Raw genomic sequence first — 21410 nt, 5'->3', positions numbered from 1 at the left:
TTAGTTGTTAACTAAGTACACATGCGGCACTTGACAACTCGCTCACGATCTTGCACTACTTGCTCACGTTCTTGTTATGTCAAGTCAGCCTTACTATACTCAAGATCGCTAAGAGAATGGAAGAAAAAACACAAGAGAAATGTTAAAGGAAGCTTTGTATTAGAGAGAACTTGAATTGTTTGCTTGATGAATTACAAATGAATGGCCCCCTTTATATACTAGTCTCCTACGGGCTAGTGTGTAAATATTAATTATTACACAAGTTCTTGATATTTACAAGATAATGGGTTTTTCTAGAATGCTCTACAAGCCTAGAAGATTCCAAGGACTTTCTTAGCAAATCCATAAGGATCTAGGTTCTTCCTAAGGAAATGTCCATACCTCTCTAGAATCTTCTCACAAATGCTAGCCTTCTTCTTATGTAAGCTTCCACATAGCATTAAATATGCTAAATGGCGCCTATGTGGCATGATGACATGGCGAGTCATGACATTCTCCCCCACCCAATATTGCGACGACTGCGGCGCAATGCTGCTGCATAAACTCTCGAATCTTATCTTTGAATTGCCACAAGTCTTCATATCATTCCCACGTGGCCTCCTTCGGTGATTGCCTTTCCAATGGACGAGGAATATAGCGGTGGCTTTTTGCCCTTGTTTTCGCCTGACCAAGTATTCTATGATAGCCTCAATCTCCCGATAATGCGAGGCGGTGATAGTTATTGGCGCTCGACTTGATTGGCCCCTACTCAGATCATCCTTATCTTCATGATATAGATTAAGCATGCTGACATGGAAGACATGGTAGATCTTAAGATACGATGGCATGTCAAGCTTGTATGAGATCTTGCCTACCTTGGCGACGATCTTAAATGGCCCCTCGTACTTGCGAATCAGATTTTGATGCATGCCCCGTAGTGCCTTGAACTGTCTTGGGTTAAACTTCACCATGACCATGTCCCCAACTCTATAGTATGTGGGACGCCTCTTACGGTCTGCAAACTTCTTCATCTTCTTAGATGCCTTATCCAAGTAGGACTTAGTAGTGTCGAGCTGCTCCTCCCATCTTTTGGCCATATGTTGTGACCAAACACACACGCAAGTATACGCGGTCGTCAAGTAATAAAGTGACTAAAATTTGGATGTTGATCCCACGAGGACTTGTGATTAACTATTAACTAAAATAGACTATCCTAATTATCTATACAAGAATTAAACCTAGAAGTATTTGATTCTAAACTAATTAAAATAAAAAGAAAATAACTAGTAAACTCTGAGTCAAAGGATAACAGATTTTTATGATATCAATGTAATGAAAACGATCTAGGGTTATGGGCTATCTAACAATCCTATTGTATTCTTCTATTGAATTGACTAACTACTTTATCTAGTTTATTGGTTGACAGGGTTAATATTGCTCATAAGAATCTGTCGAGTACTTACTCGCCTATTCAAGCTAACCTAACGCCTATATGTCTATGGAGTTATAATCAACAAGAACGCATTTATAATTCCTGTAAATCAACTAAGCAAGGCAATTAGGTATATGTTTATCCTAACCGCGAATCCGTTCCCCGATGCCCAGGTTCAAGAACTTGCTCTATTCAATCCTATATGCAATCTAGAATTCCCACTTTCGAGTTCAATTCAAGATTCGTAGATAGTATTCAATTGGTGATCAAGCAATCAAATAATTAAATGCATGATTGAATAAATAAACCAATATTATAAACTAAGAAATCAAACTCAATATCCGAATAACAATAGTCATGAGAGAACCACAACCCTAGAACGTAAAGTTTAGCTCCACATAGACATGGTAGCAAAACAACAACTCATATAAAGAAACATAAAAATTACTAAGTTTGGAGGAAGAAAGATGAAACCCGATGAATTCCGGCCTCCACGGCGGCTCTATGCTCGTGTTTTCCTCTCAAAACCGTCCTCCTCGCCTCTTTCCTCTCTATTTCTTGCACTAAACTATGAAAATCCTTCCTCCTTTAACCTTGGGCGAGCTTGACTTTATATAGGTTAAGTGGGTTTCCCTCCAGATTTCCAATTTTACCCCTAAATAACGTTTTTTCGGACCGGACATGCGCGAGCTCGCGCATAACTTCGCGTGTTTCTTCGCGCATGATTCTTCTTCGTGCATGATTCTGCCTCGGCCTTTCTTACGCGTGCCTTCGCGCATTTCTTCGCGCACCTGGGGCTTGATTTCGTCCATTTTTTCATCTCGTCCTTGCGCGCACTCAACTCCGAGGGGTTGTTCTTGCTCATAAATCATTCCAATATCCTCTTGAAAGCATCATATAGGCTCCTCATCCTGCAATGTATACATATCACAATTAAAGCCTATTTTTCATCAATTAACCATAATATATCATGGGAATATAATCAAGCGGAAGCATAAACAATAGCTAAACCTAGATTTCGCCTATTATCACCATATGATAAGCCCCCAAACTCTTTCCCTCGAACGCAGCTGGTAAGGAATGTGGAGTTTGTGGTTGTTGGCCTGTGGCTAGCTCAAATGGTGTCCGTCCCGTGGACTCACTCCGATGCAAGTTATAAGAGAATTGGGTGATGTCTATGAGCCTTGGCCAATCTTTCTGATGCGCGCTTACATAATGCCTCAAGTAGCATTCCAGTAAGGCATTGACTCGTTCCGTTTGTCCATCCGTCTGTGGGTGGAAACTAGTAGAAAAGTGCAGCTCCATACCAAGTATGTCAAACAACTCTCTCCAAAAGTTTCCAGTAAAGCGGGGGTCTCGATCACTGATTATATGCCTTGGTAAGCCCCAATACTTCACCACGTTCTTAAAGAATAGCTTGGCGGCTTCCTTGGCTGTGCAACTTGGTGAGGCGGGTATGAAGGTGGCATACTTATAAAATCTATCCACGACCACCATAATAGTACCATAACAGTCGGACCTTGGTAGGCAAGTGATAAATTCCATAGTCACGCTCTCCCATGGACGCTCTGCAACTGGTAGTGGATCTAAAAGTCCTCCGAGCTATTGTTGCTCAACTTTGTCCTCCTGACATACAAGACGAGTCTGCACATAACATTCTATATCATCTCGCATGCGTAGCCAATAGTAGACTGACTCAACCAAGGCCCTAGTGCGACGTTGGCCTGGATGACCAGCCCATATTGTATCATGATTCTCCCTTATGATCCGCCGTCTAATGTATCCAAACTTAGGCACATAGACCCGCCGACCCGTGGTAAGAAATATGTCGTCTTCTACCCAAAAACGTCTCGTCTTGCCCTGGTTGGCTAACTCGATAAGTTGTTTGGCTGCTGGATCATGTTGCATGCCTTATTTTATAGCCTCTCAAATATCCCATCTCACTGAAGTGATTGCAGCAAGCTCGGCTTTTAGGCTCAAAGCATCGGCTACAACGTTACCTTTGCCCGGCTTATACTCCAGCGCATAATCAAACTCGGCCAAGAAATCCTGCCACCTAGCCTACTTTGGTGTGAGCTTCTTCTGTGTCTGAAAGTAGCTAGTAGCCATATTATCAGTTTTTACCACGAACCTCGACCCGAGCAGATAATGTCTCCATGTATGAAGGAAATGCACAATGGCAGTCATTTCCTTCTCTTGTACCGTGTAACTCCGCTCCGTCTCATTTAACTTGCAGCTCTCAAATGCTATGGGATGCTTATCTTACATCAAGACACCCCCAATGGCAAAGTCTGAGGCATCTGTGTGCACCTCAAAAGTTTTGGCAAAGTCAGGTAATGCCAAGACTGGCTCCTCTATTACAGCCGCCTTAAGGCCTTCAAAGGCCTTTTGACAATGCTCCGTCCAAACCCATGGCTTGTTCTTCTTTAGCAACTCAGTCAATGGTGCGGCCTTTGATAAATATCCACTGATGAACCGACGATAGTAGTTAACAAGGCCAAGAAAGGATCTCAACTCAGTTACCTTTATGGGTGCCTCCCACTCCTGGATAACACGTACCTTAGCCTCGTCCATGCATAGCTCGCCATTGCTAATGACATGGCCCAAGAAGTGCACCTTTGATTGTGCAAACTCGCACTTTTCTCTCTTGATGTATAGCTCGTTCTCCCACAAGACTTGGAAAACCTTCCTTAAGTGCTCCATGTGTTCCTCCAAGGTGTTGTTGTAGATGACTATGTCATCTAGGTAGACTACCACGAGCTGATCAAGGTAGGGTTGAAAAATCCTGTTCATAAGGGTGAAAAATGTGGCTGGTGCATTGGTTAAGCCGAAGGGCATCACCAACCACTCAAAGGCTCTATATCTCGTCACACATGCTGTTTTTGGCTCATCCCCTTCCGCAATGCGAACCTGGTAGTAGCCCTTTCGAAGATCCACCTTGGTAAAGTACTTGGCTTGCCCAAGTCTATCATATAAGTCAGCAATGAGCGGGATCGGGGTACTTATTCTTCACGGTGACCTTATTAAGTGCTCGGTAGTTTATGCACAAACGCGACGATCCATCCTTCTTCTTCTTGAACAATACTGGTGCGCCAAAAGGTGCCTTTGATGGGCGAATATGACCAGAATCTAACAGCTCCTTCAATTGTTTCGTGAGCTCCTCTAGCTCGGGAGGTGCCATACGATTTTGGGCAAATGCGGGTGGCTTAGCCCCTGGCTCCAACTCAATCTTGTGATCCACCTCTTGCTTGGGCGGCAAGTGCTTAGGCAACTCCTCGGGCATGACATCTTTGTTTTCGTTAAGCAACTTCTCTATGCAAGGCAGCACTGTCTCTTGAAAATCTTTGTCTTCCTTTAGACTTGCAATGGTTTCCACGAACGTCGGCTCCCTCTTCTTGATCCTCTTGAAAACCTGCATAGCTGAGAGTTATGCTTGGATCTGTCCGTGTGGCATAGTCACTGTAGGTACCATGCAAGCTCCTTCTCACTCCATAACCAAGAGACATTGGAGGTAGGGGTCGATTAAAGTATGACAATGTCTACAGAACTCTTGCCCCAGTATGATGTCAAAGATACCCATAGCGATTACGGTAAAGTTTGCCATACCTTTCCAAGTTCCCAATTTGACACCAACTCCATTTGCTACCCCACGAGCATTCTGTATCTCGGCATTCACGGTCTTGGCGTGAGAGTTGGTTGGAGCAAAGCTTCAATTCTAGTCTCTTTGAGGCAGCCTCAGTCACGAAAATATCAGTTGCTCCAGTATCCACCATTACACGAGTGGGCTTGTTGTTGATGGTGAGATCCACGTACTCATTGTCATTCTCGGTAGGTTGGATAGCTTGCTTCGTGACAGCACCACATAATCCGATCATACCCAACTGTGCGGTTCCCGGACTCTCTCCTTGTGGCTGCTCTTTTCGCTTACGTACCATGGCACTGAGGCACTTGAGGTCAGGACAATTCCTGAAGCCATGTGGCCCTCCACATTTATAGCATCCGTTCTTCTCGACCTGCGCCTTCTTCTCTTCGTAGCCTTGATGACCACTCGACTTTTTGAAATCTTGAGTCTTGGAGTATTATTGTTCTAACTCCTTGACTTTGCCATGGTCTCCCCCACCTTTGGCATTGTTAACTTTTGATTCCTTGACATTGCCTTTATCATGCTTGTCATGCCTGAAATCCATTATTGATTCGGCCTCCACTATGGCTTGGTCTATTTCAGTGACTTGTCGGCGTTGCAACTCCTACTTCGCCCAATTTTGCAACCCGTCATGAAGTGGAACAACAGGTCATCATTGGTCAGGTTGGGGATTTGAAGCATAAGGGCAGTGAACTCCTTGACATAGTTACGTATGCTCCCTGTTCGCTTCAATTTCCTAAGTTTGCGTGTTGCTTCATACAAGACATTGTTTGGAAAGAACTGTCGCTTGAACTCCGCTTTGAACTGATCCCATGTGCTAATAGTACATAGACCTTTATCCACGTCGGCCATCTTCCTTCTCCACCATAGCATGACAATCTCTGAGAGGTACAATATCGCAGTGTTGTTCTTGGCCTCGTCGTCCCTCACTTTGCCGTGCCTGAAGTAGTTCTCCATGTGCCAAAGGAAGTTTTCCACTTCTTGTACATCGTGAACACCAGGGGTTTGGGAGCCTCGATCTTGGCCTCCCTCGTCACCACAACATTGCTGGCTACCTCGGTCATGCCAGCATTGACATGCTCCTTGAGTGACTTTATCTTTGCCTTTATAGCATCAATAGTACTCAATGCCTCTATGAATCTGCACTCTAAGGCAGTGATGGTTTGCCTTAGTTCCATCTCAGTCTGCGTACGTCCCTCCAAGCCATTTCGGATACTCTCAATCTCTTCAAGAGTGTGCCCCTCAAGAACGTTAAGGGTGCCTTCCACCTTCCCCAAGCGTTGGCCAAAGATCTCCACGGTGTCCATCCTCGCGTTCATCTTCATCACCCACTTTTTACCGAGCGAGACGTCCTCTAGAAGGACCTCCACTTCATCCTCGCTTGTCTCAGTGGCAGATGGTTCTTGGGATGTAAGCCCTTCGTTTTGACACAACCTCAGGTGACACCTCCTGGCTCTTGTTGGTGACATTCCTCTTTTTGCTACGGCTGCTATTGCCAGCAACATCCTGAATGACGTTGGCTTGGGTGTTGGCAGCGTTAATTTCTCTGTCGTTCGCCATTCCCTTAGTTGAGACCTTCGCTCTGATACCACGTTGTCACGTCCTTAGTTGTTAACTAAGTACACGTGTGGCACTTGATAACTCGCTCACGATCTTGCACAACTTGCTCACGTTCTTGCTCTGTCAAGTCAGCCTTAGTACACTCAAGATCGCTAAGAGAATGGAAGAAAGAACACAAAAGAATTGTTAAAGGAAGCTTTGTATTAGAGAGAACTTGAATTATTTGTTTGATGAATTACAAATGAATGGGCCCCTTTATATACTAGTCTCCTAGGGGCTACTGTGTAAATATTAATTATTACACAAGTCCTTAATATTTACAAGATAATGGTTTTTTCTAGAATTCTTTACAAGCCTAGAAGATTCCAAGGACTTTCCTAGCAAATCCATAAGGATCTAGGTTCTTCCTACGGAAATGTTCATACCTCTCTAGAATCTTCTCACAAATGCTAGCCTTCTTCTTATGTAAGCTTCCACATGACATTAATATATGTCAAATGGCACCTATGTAGCATGATGACATGACGGGTCATCACACAAAAGGTCTATTAAAAATAATTTCTTCGTCAGTCACAAACAAATTGTTTTTGTATCTCATCTTTTCAGATCCAACTTGTACGAACACATTGTCATTGTTGTAAAAATAAATGACACGGTCTGTAAAAAGTGTTACTATCAAAATTTATGGAGGATGAATAAAATCTTTTTCACCTTAACTAAAAGTTTCATATTCTGGCATTAAAAATGAGAATTTTTTTAATAAGGGGCATTCTCTTTTAATAAGTTTTATATATCTTTATTTAATTTAATCATACTTTAATACTTTAAATACGAACAAAGAATATTGAGTAAAAAAATAAAAGAAAAAATGCTTTTGCGTGTACCTTCCCTAGAAAAGCAAATACATACACAGAAAACTACGTCAAAAGGTTGGGCTGGGCCTTCTTCCACCTGCCGTCAGTTTGACACGTGTTAAGTTCCACATTGGGCCTTCCGCCCATAATTCTGGCGGGAAAAAGCGGAGGGAATTAGTGGCGGTGGGCTCCACGTAAGCAACTTTGGCGGGAAACCGAAGCAACCTGTTCGGTCCACTTATCAATACTTGCGTAGCCCACTTGTCCTCCTCTTTAGCATTAGTCAACATGCACCTACGTTTTTTTGTTCTTTTCCCCAAAAGCAAGAAAAAATAATTATTATTATTCACCTCCTTTGTAAATTTCGTAAAACCTTTCGTATTTTATGTTGAATGAGTAAAAATGGTTTACTACGTATTTGTTTTATTTTGCTCTTACATAGCATAATAGTGTTTGATTTAGAATTGTTCAAGACAGAGGCGGATGTAGTGTACTGCCTATGAGTTCAACTGAACTCATAATTTTCGTCGTAGGATAAAAATTTGTACGTAAAAATTCATTAAAATTGCAAAAATAGTACATATGAACTTATAACTTTAAATATATAATGAGTTCAATATTAAAAAACTTAAAATTAAATTCATAAAATTTACATTCTGAATACGCCTCTATTCAAGGTATGACACACGAATAAGAAAATGAAACTCGGGTCTTACTCAATCCAAATGTTAGTTCAAAAGATAAGCATTTTCTAAAATTATATAAAGTACCACCAAAGGATACGTGCAGTGGATGAGACTGCTCCTCCCTTAATCAGAGGTCTCGAGTTCGAGTCCTGAGTATGAAAAAAATTTGATAGGGAGCGCTTCCCCCCGAATGGGGCCCTACGCGACGCGAATACAAATATAGTCGGGCTTCAATGCGCATATCGAATACCGGGTGGAAAACCAAAAAAATTATATAAAGTGACCAATTGTTTCCATCCCCCAATCATTGTGCAAATTTCACTCGCATTCATCCGGATTATATATATGAAGTATGGACAATATAATATAATATGTGAGCTCAATATCGGGCAAAACTAGAATAGAGATAGACCTCACAGTAATATTATGATAAGAAAATGAAATTTAGAGCTAACTAAATGGAAGCACTAATCTAATACAGTCAAACATTTTCATAATTATGTTATAATAAATATTCTATATAACATCACTTGATTATAACAATCAAAAGATATTGAAACAAACGAACTTGTTATAAAAAGGTTTAACAGTATAATTAAAATTATTAATAAGAATTATGGACTTTAAAACTTTAATTTATTAAATAAAAACTATGGACTTTAAAACTTTAATGTTACTTATATCTAAAAGGGCAGTTTAAATTTAAAATCAATGCTTAAGCGAAATAAGATCATATATATAAAATGAAAAAGTGGGAATACTAAGCAACGACTTCAATAATAAATGAAGTACTCCATCCAGTTCAAAATAAGTGATTTTTTAGTCGTTCTCACACAGATTAAGAAATTTACTTTTTAACATTAATTAGCAATGAAATTGATCATATTAACCTTTACTACTCTTCACACAAATACTCCTAAAACTTACTCCAATACTATTTATTTCAAGGGCAATGTAGAAAAAAAAATAATTAATTCACTCTTGAAATCTGAAAAAATTACTTATTTTGGACCACAAAAAGAGCCAAAAAATCACTTATTTTGAACCGGAGAAAATAATAAAAAGAGAATTAAAAGGCTAAAAAGCTATAGCAATATGTATGGACAAAGAAAAGCACAGAAACACGTTTGTGCAAGGATGTGTGCATTCATGCTATGATGATACCTTACATTAACATACATACATACATATATATATATATATACATACGAATTAGTAATATTATTATAATCTCAGTAGAATAATTATTTATTTAATTAATCTGTCGTGGGAGGTGAGGGGTCACGTGATGGACAAATATCTAGGAGGGTAAATATTAAAATAAATAAATAAAAGAAATATGAGACAAAGGGCAGGTATGGCAGCATGCTGAAACCTTTCTAAGCACCCAATGCAATGCACGTCTGCTTTAGATTCTGAATTTTAATACAGTATCTTATTTTATTTTTTTAAATACAGTATCTTATTAGGGACTCAGAGTATCTTTTCTTCTTTATTTAATTCTTGTTTTGTTTTTCATTTATTCTATTTTTGTTTTGCCTGATTATAATTTGAATACGCACAATAAGATTTTCATTATGAAAGCTTTAGTGTTGTTCTCTTTGAAGAACTTCATTCTTAGAGCTCTAAATTCGGAATATTTGATTTAAGAGTGAAAAACTTTTACTAATTTTCCGTACAACTTCGTGATATTTATTTTATACTTCCTGTTGTTTCAGAAAGATTAAACCTATTTTTACTTATAGTACATTTCAAGAAGGGGAGTTTTAGCGTAATTGGTAAAGTTGTTTTCATGTAACCAGGAGGTCATGAGTTTGAGCTGTGAAAACAACATTTTGCAGAAATGAAGAGTAAGATTGTGTACAATAGACTCTTGTGATCCGACCCTTTCCTGAATCTCGCGGATAACGGGAGCTTAGTATACTGGGCTGCTCTTTAGTCCAATTTCAGAAGAATGATCTTTTTCTAAATTTTAAACTTTTGCTTATGCTTAATGAGATGATTTATATTTATACAAATATTAATAAATTATTTTAAACTATACGTTTCAAAAAAAATTTATTTTTCTTTAACGAATTATACTATTTGACCTATAAAGTAGGGGAGGGGCTAATTGTTAAGGAGTTAGTTGGTGATGGAGGAGCAAAGGACATAAAAGAAAGTCTAAAGAATGAGGGGAAGCTGAGGTGTCAGGTTTAAGACCGTTTATGCACTGGGGATTTGCTACACTCTTTCCCAACATTCTCACGTGTTCTCCCTCACCTTTCCATCCTTTACTCTTCACTTTTACAATTTCTTCTTCTCCCTTTTCTTAGTATATATTTTCTTTTATACTCCAATTGCTCCCTATATTCCCCCTTTAAAATAGTTTTAGAAGTATCTATTCACATTCTTTTTTCACAAGTATTAAGCTTCTTTTTAACTTAAGATGTGATAATTTTTAAACAAACAATTATTAGTGTTTGTATTAAGATAAATTGTCTACATTATTACCTTTTAAAGTATGATCTTTCGTATGAATGGGATAAACGAACAAATAAATGCAACAACAACAACCCCAGTGAAACCGCACAAATGGGATATGGTGAGAGTAGTATATACACCGACCTTACCCCTATCTTATGAAAGTAGGAAGACTATCCGCGAAAGATCCTCGGCTCAAGAACATTAAAAATGAAGCAGTAAGGAAACAATAGCAATCACAAGGTAATAAGACAATGGAAACAAATAAAACAACGAGTAATGACAGAGATTTAGGGATACGAAACTACAAGAATACAGCCAATTCTACTGCTAATATTTACACACCGTTTAAAAAAGAGGGACCAGGAATAGGAAAAAACCTGACTAGTTGATGAAATCAGTTGAATCCACTCGATAATGCAGCATGCAATTGATTCTGAGTGAGTTATTTTACAGAGAATGTGGAGAAGATATGAAGTGGAGAAGGAGAAGCTCTATATTCATTCAAGTCACAAAATACACGTGAGTGTGGGTATTTTTAAATCCCACAATTAACCGTCTCTAACTAATTTTCTTGTAAGGATAAAACTTTCCTAACTTTACACATAAGTCCCTCAACTAAGTTTATGTGTAACTAGTCTATATGACAACACTCCCTTTCAAGTTGGTGGGTGAAACACATTGAGCACACCAAGCTCGGATAAAAGAAAATGATGTTGTGTTGATCCTAAACCCTTGGTCATAAGGTCAGCCAATTGTGAATTGGTAGAAATATATTGTGGTGCTGATTGTCCAGTCTTGATTTTTTCTCGAACAAAATGACAAATTATCTCAATATGTTTTGTTCTTTCATGAAAGATGGGATTGACTGCTATTTGCAAAGCAACCTTACTGTCGCAATGCAGAGGAACTGGTTGATGGACATGGACTTGAAGCTTTTTCGGTAGTCCTAAAAACCAAGTAATTTATGTTGCTGCTAGACTCGTGTATTCAGCTTCTGCTGAACTTCAACTTACAGTTTGTCGCTTTTTGAATTTCCAGGAAAGCAAAGAATCACCCACTTTAATAACGTACCCTGTGACTGATCTTCTGGTATTTGGACAGGAGCCCAGTTAGAATCACAATAGGAAGATAGATTGTTGATAGGGCCAGCGCTCAGCAAAATTCCAAGGCCTAGGGCTGATTTCATATATTTGACCACACGCAATGTTGCATCCCAATAAGATTGTTTTGGATGTTGCATAAACTGGCTGACTACTTGAACTGTAAAGCTAAGATCTGGACTAGTAATGATTAGGTAGAGCAACTTCCTAATGAGTCTTTGGTAGCTTACAATATCTTCCAGTTCTTAATATATTTTCTTTTATACTCCAATTGCTCCCTATATTCCCCCTTCAATATAATTTTAGAAGTATCTATTCACATTTTTTTTTCATAAGTATTAAGATTTTTTTTAAAACTTAAGATGTGATAATTTTTAAACAAACAATTATTAGTGTTTGTATTAGGATAAATTATCTGCAGTATTACCTTTTAAAGTGTGATCTTTCCAGGAGCTTGTATGAATGAGGAATATTTTAGTGTACTGGGTTATGCCTTTTTTTTAATCTGACAAGATAAACTAACGAATACATGCAGCAACAAAAAAAAAACCCAGTGAAACCCCACAAATGGGGTATGGAGAGAGTACTGTATACACAGACATTACCCTTATCTTATGAAAGTAGAAAAACTATTTGTGAAAGATCCTCGGCTCAAGAATATTAAAAATGAAGCAGTAAGGAAATAATAGCAATAACAAGGTAATGAGACAATGGAAACAAATAAAACAATGAGTAATGATACAGATCTAGGGATAGGAAACTACAAGAATAGAGCCAATCCTACTGCTAATATTGACACACCATTTAAAAACAAGGGACTAGGAATAGGAAAAAACCTGACTAGTTGATGAAATCAGCTGAATCCACTCGATAATGCAGCATGCAATTGATTCTGAGTGTGCTATTTTACAAAAAATGTGGAGAAAAGATGAAGTGGAGAAGGAGAAGCTTTGTATTCATTCAAGTCACAAAATACACGTGAGTGTGGGTATTTATAAATCCCACAATTAACCGCCTCTAACTAATTTTCTTGTAAGGATAAAACTTTCCTAACTTTACATATAAGTCCCTCAACTAAGTTTATGTGTAATTAGTCTATATGACAACATTCCCCTTCAAGCTGGTGGGAGAAACACTTTGAGCATACCAAGCTTGGATAAAAGAAAATGATGTTGTGTTGGTCCTAGACCCTTGGTCATAAGGTAAACCAAATGTGAATTAGTAGAAATGTATTGTGGTGCTAATTGTCCAGTCTTGATTTTTTCTCAAACAAAATGACAAATTATCTCAATATGTTTTGTTCTTTCATGAAAGATGGGATTGGCTGCTATTTGCAAAGAAGCCTTACTGTCGCAATGCAGAGGAACTGGTTGATGGACATGGACTTAAAGCTCTTTCAGTAATCCTAAAAACCAAGTAATTTCTGCAGCAGCTGCTGCTGCTAGACTCTTGTATTCAGCTTCTGCTGAACTTCAACTTACAGTTTGTTGCTTTTTAAATTTCCAGGAAAACAAAGAATCATCCAATTTAATAACGTACCCTGTGACCGATCTCATGATGTTTGGACAGAAGGCCCAGTTAGAATCACAATAGGAAGATAGACTATTGATAGGGCTAGTGCTCAGCAAAATTCCAAGTCCGGGGCTAATTTCATATATTTGACCATACGCAATGCTGCATCCCAATGAGATTATTTTGGATGTTGCATAAACTGGCTGACTACTTGAACTGTAAAGCTAAGATCTGGACTAGTAATGGTTAGGTAGAGTAACTTCCCAATGAGTCTTTGGTAGCTTCCAATATCTTTCAGTTCCTCATATCCCTTAACTCTTACATGCTTATCATAGTCGATGGTAGTCAATTTCTTATTCAATTAAATGAGAGTGGATAATTGGCTTGGATGTTGCAAGGCCAACTTCTGAGATAAACCGTAGAGCATACTTCCTTTGAGTAAGTAGTATCTCTTCATTTGATCTCAAAACTTCTATGACAAGGAAATATCAAAGTTCACTTATATCCTTTACCTTAAAAGAATTGTGTAGTGTTTGTTTAGCCTCTTTTATCTGTTCTACATTGCTGCAAGTTATAAGTAAATCATCCACATATACCAGAGTTATAACAATGTGAGGACTTGTATTCTTAGTGAATAAAGAATGGTCATGAGCACCTTGAGAGTATCCTCCTTCCAATAAAGTTTCAGTCAGCTTAATATTCCATTGTATTGAGGCATGCTTAAGGCCATATAAAGATTTGAGCAGCTTGCACACTTTGTGCTCACGTTGTTTCTGGAAGCCCTGAGGTAAGTCCATATAAACTTCTTTATAGATGTTTCCTTGTATGAATGCATTATTCACATCCATTTGGAATAAGGTCCAACCTCTTGATGCTGCAATGCTGATAATTGTCCTCACAGTAAACATTTTTGCCATCGGAGAGAAGATTTCATGATAATCTAAACCTTCTTGTTGAGTATAACCCTTACCTACTAATCTAGCTTTGTATTTTCTATTTCCCCATTTGCTTTGTATTTTACCTTGAATATCCATTTAGATCCTATTGCTCTCTTACCAACAAGCAAGTCAACTATCTCCCAAGTAGCATTATCTTTAAGAGCCTTAATTTCATGTGATATTATTTCTATCCAGTTCTTGTCCTTGCATGCTTCCTTGAAGGATCTAGGTTCAACTCATGTTGCAAAAACTCCTAAATAAGCCTGGTAGTTATTGGATAAATGACTATAGGCAATAGAGTTGGAGATACAATGTGGCTTGTTTTGTGAGTTGCATGTGTTGATGTAATCTTTCAGCCAAATAGAGAGTCTTGAAACTCTGCTGGACTTTCTGGTATGCAAGTTGTCCTTGGGAATTCCTTCTACAGGTGGTTGGCTTGTGTCTGCTTGTACCTCAACTAATGGTGCACTCTATTAAACTGTGTCTGTATCAACTGTCTCAGCTACTAGACTCACAACTTGTTCAGAATCAGTTACTGCTGGAATGGCTTCTAAGTCTGCAGTTTCCATTCCTTCATTTGGAATCTGCTCTTTAGTGCTTGGATGATGGACTGGTTGTTCAAGGCATGCGTTTTGCTCTTCTGAGTTCAGTTGGAATAACTAATGGTGTATCACTTGGGAAGATATCTTCTTCAATCTGTATTCCTTTCTTGAAAGGGAAGATATGCTCTCTGAGTGTTACGTCTCTACTAATGAACACTCTTCTGCTTTCCAGATCATACAACCTATAGCCCTTTTGAGTTTCTGAATAACCAATGAGAATAGATCTCCTTGCCCTTGGTGCGAACTTATCTGCTCCAGTTAAATTGCTGGCAAAGCAAAGACATCCAAAAACCCTTAACTGATTTATTCTTGCTGGTTTTCCATGCAACATTTCATATGGATATTTCCCTTGTAACACTCATGTGGGCAATTTGTTTATCACATAGACAGGTGTTGTTACATAGTCTCCCCAAAATCTTATTGAAACTAAACTTTGGAATTTTAGTGCTCTTGCCACTTCCAATATATGTCTATGCTTTCTTTTAGCTGTACCATTTTGTTGAGGGGTAAATGGACAACTATTTTGATGAATGATTCCCAAAGAAGTTAAAACTCATTACATTGAGAGTTAAAGAACTCAGTACCATTATCTGATCTTAACACCTTGACATTCATACCAAACTGATTTTGAATCATTGCAACAAAGTTCTTTAGTACAACTAATAATTCATTCTTTGACTGAATCAGATACACCCAAGTATACCTACTATAGTCATCAACAATAGTAACAAAGTAGTATTTCCTATCATATGTAGGCACTCTGTGAGGTCTCCAAATATCTAAGTGAATGAGTTGAAAAATTCTAGCAGAACTAGTACTACTAATAGGAAACTTTAGCCTACATTGCTTAGCTAATGGACATACTTGACAATTCTCTTGAACCTGCATATCAACTTTATTCTACAACCCTGGAATATATTGCATTGCCTTCATTGAAGCATGTCCTAATCTTAAGTGCCAAAGTTCATTTTCTTCTCATTTTCTCAGGAAAACTCCTGATGCTGCCATTGTTATATTCTCCTTAAGCAAGTACAAACCATTGTTCTCTCTACCAATCCCTATCATCCTGCTACTATAAAGATACTGAAATATACAGAAATCAGGAAAGAATGTGACTGAGCAACACCGATCCTTTGTGAGCTTTGATACTAATAGCAGGTTAAATTTAAAATTTGGCACATATAAGACATTTGTTACCGTCTTATTTCCTAATATGGAGGTCTCTCCTGTGTGAGTTATTGTGATTTACTTCCAGTAGGAAGCTGTACTCTATGTCTCCCTTGATCATCTGCCCTTTTAACATTATTTAGAATGTCCTTACAGTATGTGACATGATGTGTTGCTCCTGTATCTATTACCCAATCACACATACCTGCATTGGATAATAAAGAGACTATACTTGCAAAATTATTAGAACTTTCTGCAGTTGTTGTTTTTGCCAGCAACTTGAAAAACTGTTGGTACTGTTCTTCTGTGAAGAACTGCCCTGCTCCCTGTACTTGCACAGTCGTTGGTTTCCCTTCCTCACCATTTGCATTGACATTCACATTATTAGCATAGGCCTTTCCTCCTGCAGATTGATTCTTCCTTTTGCTCTTAAAGTCAGCTGGATATCCGATTATCTTGAAGCAATTCTCCTTAAGATGTCCTTATACCCACAATGTCCACGAATGACACCAGGCCTTTTTGCTCTAAAATCCTGGCCTCTTCTTGCTAACATGGTGAATGGTTCCCTACATGTATCAACAACACCTAAAGACCTCTGGCTTTCTTCCTAAGTAACTATAGCATAGGCTTCATTAATAGTCACAACAGGCCTTTTAGCTAATACATTACTCCTTATGTTGCTATATCTTTTATTTAGCCCTATAAGGAATTGTAGCAAACGTTGAGATCTCAGATATTCTACTGAGGGTCGAGATTCTTCACAATCACATGAAAACAATGGCACTAATACATCTAATTCATCCCACAAATCCTTCATTTTAGAAAAATAGCTAGTGACAGAATCAGTACCTTGCCTTAGAGTTGCGATGACTGTTCGGAGGTGATAAATCCTTGTCAATTCTGATCGATCAAATCTTTCCTGAAAATCATTCCACACTTTTCTTGCATTAGAGGCATAGATGATACTCGACATCAATTCACTCGATACAGTGCTCCCAATCTATGACAACATAATCGCGTTATATTTTCCCATTGCTCTACTAAATCTCTTCTGTACATACTCTTCACACAAGTTCCGTCTAGAAACCCTAGTTTATTTTTTCCCCGGAGCTCCAATTTCATCGCCCTACTCCATAAAGCATAGTTTTCTGTCCCTATGAGTTTGAGCAGTATTAGGACGAGTCTTGGAGCATCTGCGGGCTGTTGAAACAGTCGGTGATTGTGATCCAGAGAAGCAACTTCGTTTCCTGCCATGGCTGATTGAAATTCAGCTTCGTCGGAGCTTCGATCTTCTGAACTTTGCCTGAATCTCGATATATTCACAATCGCCGCTCTGATACCATGATGGAATCAGCTGAATCCACTCAATAATGCAGCATGCAATTGATTATGAGTGAGCTATTTTATGGAGAAGGTGGAGAAGAGATGAAGTGGGGGAAGAAGAAACTCTGTATTCATTCAAGTCACAAAATACACGTGAGTATGACAACACTATCCTAACGGTATATCAACTCACCACCCTAATTCTTGACTTTCACGCCTTTCTATCGAGGGTTGTGTCCTCGGTAAGCTAGAGTAGAGTCATGTCCTGCCTAATCACCCTACCGTAGTTCTTCTTAGGCCTCCCTCTACCCCTCCTCTGATTTGTCATGGGCAACCTCTCGCACCTCCTAACGGGTGCATCAGAGTCTCTATTCTTCACATGACCGAACCATCTCAACCTCGATTGCAAAATGATAAAATATGATGCTTCATGCATAGGAAAGAAACGATCGTAGGAAGTTTCTCTCTTCTACTTCGATTTGCAACATCACAACTTTAATTCAACGATATCAACTCTACTTTGGGAAACTATAAAATCACAATCTGCCACGTTAGTATTAGAAACGTATTACACATATTATCTACAAAATTGTGTCTAAATGATAGATGAGACCAAGTCCAATTGGCTTCATTGTTTTACTTTAAAATACACTTGAATCACTGAAGTATCATAATTACGCACGATCTTGAATCGCCTCCAGATTCAAAGCGCACTGATTTTTCGAAATAAAAAGAGTTAAAAAAAAAGGGTTTCAACTATTGAGTATTGACTGACATTTTTTGAATCAATAATAAAGTATATACTAGTACATGAAATGTACATAAAATTTACATTTTTATCTACTTATGGCAAAAAGGTAGCACAGTTAAATATGGTAGACAAAGGTGGCAGGAAGTAGCATGAACTTCAATAAAGTTAATGCCATAGTTGTTAAAATAGTCAATATTACTGGTACGCGAATAATAAGTAGGAAGACGAATTCATTCGATAAAAGCCGACGAAAACACTAGTTCAACTGCTCAAGTTCATATTATTTGCTAAAAAATATACTTCTTTCGTTTCAATTTAGATGAGATAGTTTGATTCGACATGAAATTTGTAAAAAAAAAAATAAAAAAAATTTGAAACTTATGATCTTAAAAATTTAAGGGATAAAGGTTTTGTATTTTGACTTTAATAGGCTGTAGGCATTCTTCTTAAGCAATTATAAGAGCAATTTGAATGTATCACCTTTAATCTGTTATACTCTTGCATAAAAATCAACCCATGTGATGTTTAAAAGAACAAGATTTAAGAAGACCATAACAACTCCGTCCGCAATTCCAAAATGAAGTAGTGTACCAGAGGCGAATCTAGAATTTAAATTTTATGGGTTCAACTTTAAAATTTCTACTAATCTATTGTATTTTAATGAGATTTTACACCTAAATTTATGTCACGCATTAAAAATACTAAGTTCAGATGAAAACGATAATACTTAGTTGCATCCGCTGCTGATTAGAACTATATCTAGTCAATATCCCATAGGATAAGTCAAACCTCAATACCCATCAATCTAAACTTAAAACTTGGACAAGACTTGATATTTTGGCTAATTAATGACTATATTCAACATTTCCCTAACGAACCATATAACTTTCGGAAATAACCTCTCTGTCCTTAAGTAGGAGTAAGATCTGAACTTGAAATTTCACTCGACATCATTGTTGTTGTCCCAAAGAAGAATATAACGATTATGAACTATTTTCAATTGGCTCTAATTTTAGAGTCAAATGTTGAAATTCTATCACATACTATATCAGGTTTTGAGCACATTACGTATACACAAATAGGTGGAAGGTTTTAGATGCTCCAACAAGTTGACTTTGTACTTTGCGAATCTTCATTATCACTAAAATAATTCTAATATTTGTTAGCTATTCTCATGCACGAGAAGACAGTTTCTTTTCTTTTATAGGTCAAACTCTACATGCACAAGATTCGATTTGGTGCCTTTCTGAAACAAGTAATGAAATACTAATAAAGAATAATTCTTAAAACCTTTTTCTGTCTAAGTATTCTGTATCACATGATTCTTCTTATTCTTTATATGAAAAGGTTCTTCGGTTTCAAAAATAGTTTTCTTTGAGCCAAATGTCTACCGGAAAAAAGCGGGAGTTTATTATTGTTGTTATAAAAGGTTCTCTGGTATTTAGAAATGAGTAATCCCATCTTTAGCGGTTAGCACCTTTTTTCCTTTGTTTTATCTTTCTGTTTGAGATAAATTTAAGGAATCGTGATTTCTTTAAACTTGATATTAAATTCCATCATTATTCTAAGTTGAGAAAATGCATATATCCGCATCGCGTCCAATTGCTACGATGCACGCAGCTTTTATGTGTGTGTACGGGTGAAATCGGGGACAACGTTTTCCCTGATTCCCCGATGAACGAACAAAAGAGAAGCACGACTCGAAGTGAACAAGGCCCAGGAATCCCTCATATCGAAATTCGGAAGGAATGAACGATGTATCTGAGATCGAACACGGCAAAATAACGCACCCGGGGCAAGTATAGCTTCTAGACCTCAGGGGACGTGGTGAACGATTACGCATGAAGAGCAGGGGGCGTATTATTTGCCCTCAACCGGATATTACGGCGCGAATCCCATTCAGTATCAATTGAAGATCAACATTTACCGAAAAAAGAAGATTTTTACCTTTTTTTAAACTTGTACTAAGACTGAAATTCCCCTACTACATAAAGGGGAATGTTTTCTTTACTCTAACACATTTTGACACGCAAATCAAAATTATAAAAGTTTACTTTTGTCTTATAGCTATTGTTCGAGATAGTATTCATTTGTTCTATTCTTCATTCGCGACCGAGCCTCTCTACTCCTTCTAAGTTAGGAGTAAGATCTGCGTACACTCTATCCTCCCAGACCCTACTGGTGGGATTTTACTGGGTTGTTGTTGTTATTGTTGTTGTTCATCGCGATCGAGTTTGTATCGAAGGTCCAATGAGGACGAATCCCACTATTCAACCAAATTTTATTTCAGCTGCTTCGAAGCCACCATGGTTCGTTCATTCAGACCTTAACTGAAGGCCTACACTGCCCAGTAGTCGGATACAAGTGGTAATTCCATTCGTTCCATTTGAAAGTGATATACGAACTCTTGCAGCATCTCATTCTCCCTCTGCTTGATCTTGAAGACGTGGGATTTCCTTGTTGCTACTTTGATGGCACCGGCATGTACCTTTATGAAAGGATCTGCCAACATGGCAAATGAGTCTATAGAGTTAGGAGCTAGGTTGTGATACCACATCATGGCCCTTTTCGAGAGTGTTTCCCCGAACTTCTTTAGCAGGACGAACTCGATCTCGTCGTCCCTTAGGTCGTTGCCCTTCACTGCACAAGTGTAGGTAGTGACGTGCTCGTTGGGGTCCGAGGTTCCGTTGTACTTCGGAAGCTCGGGCATTCTGAACTTCTTTAGAATGGGTTTTGGGGTCGTTTCCTGCGGGAACGACTTTTGCACAAATTTCTTCGAATCTATACCTTTCAGAATTGGGGGTGCGCCCGAAATTTGATCGACCCTGGAAATGTAGGTCTCTACTTTCTTGTCGTCTGCTTCTATCTTCTTCTCGCCCGACTAGATCCTCTTTGTGAGGTCCTCGAGCATCTTTACGATGGTGGGGTCGGTTACCGACCCGTTGTTGCTTGATCTCTCTAGTACCTGCTCGGCCGGGGGAGCTGTCCCCGGTGCTACCATGTAGGGAATTTTCTGTTGACTTTGCAGCTGAGCAATCGCCAACTGTTGTGCCTGTAACATTTCAAAAATAACGTGAAGGCTAACTTCCCTTTCTTCCCGAGCTGGGGTTTTTTGGACTTCTTGTTGATCTCCTTGATGTATGCTCTTGTTAGTATGAGAGCTTATATCGACGTGTTGGCCATCGCGTGAGACCGCGTTCACGGGAATTGGTTCTGGTGCATTCTCAGGGTTTCGTGGTGGTACACCAACACCTAGACATCCATATCATTCTTTCCATGGTCCTCAAGATTGTTGTTTACTGAGTTAGACATTTTGACCTGAAATCAAAGATTTTGGACAAGAAAAAGTGTGAAAGGTAACTTGCGTTGTGTAGTTAAACCAGCAAGAAAATAATCA

Source organism: Nicotiana tabacum, chromosome 20 (assembly GCF_000715075.1).
Source record: "Nicotiana tabacum cultivar K326 chromosome 20, ASM71507v2, whole genome shotgun sequence".
Lineage (NCBI taxonomy): Eukaryota > Viridiplantae > Streptophyta > Magnoliopsida > Solanales > Solanaceae > Nicotiana > Nicotiana tabacum.
Note: the sequence above shows the minus strand (reverse complement) of the source record.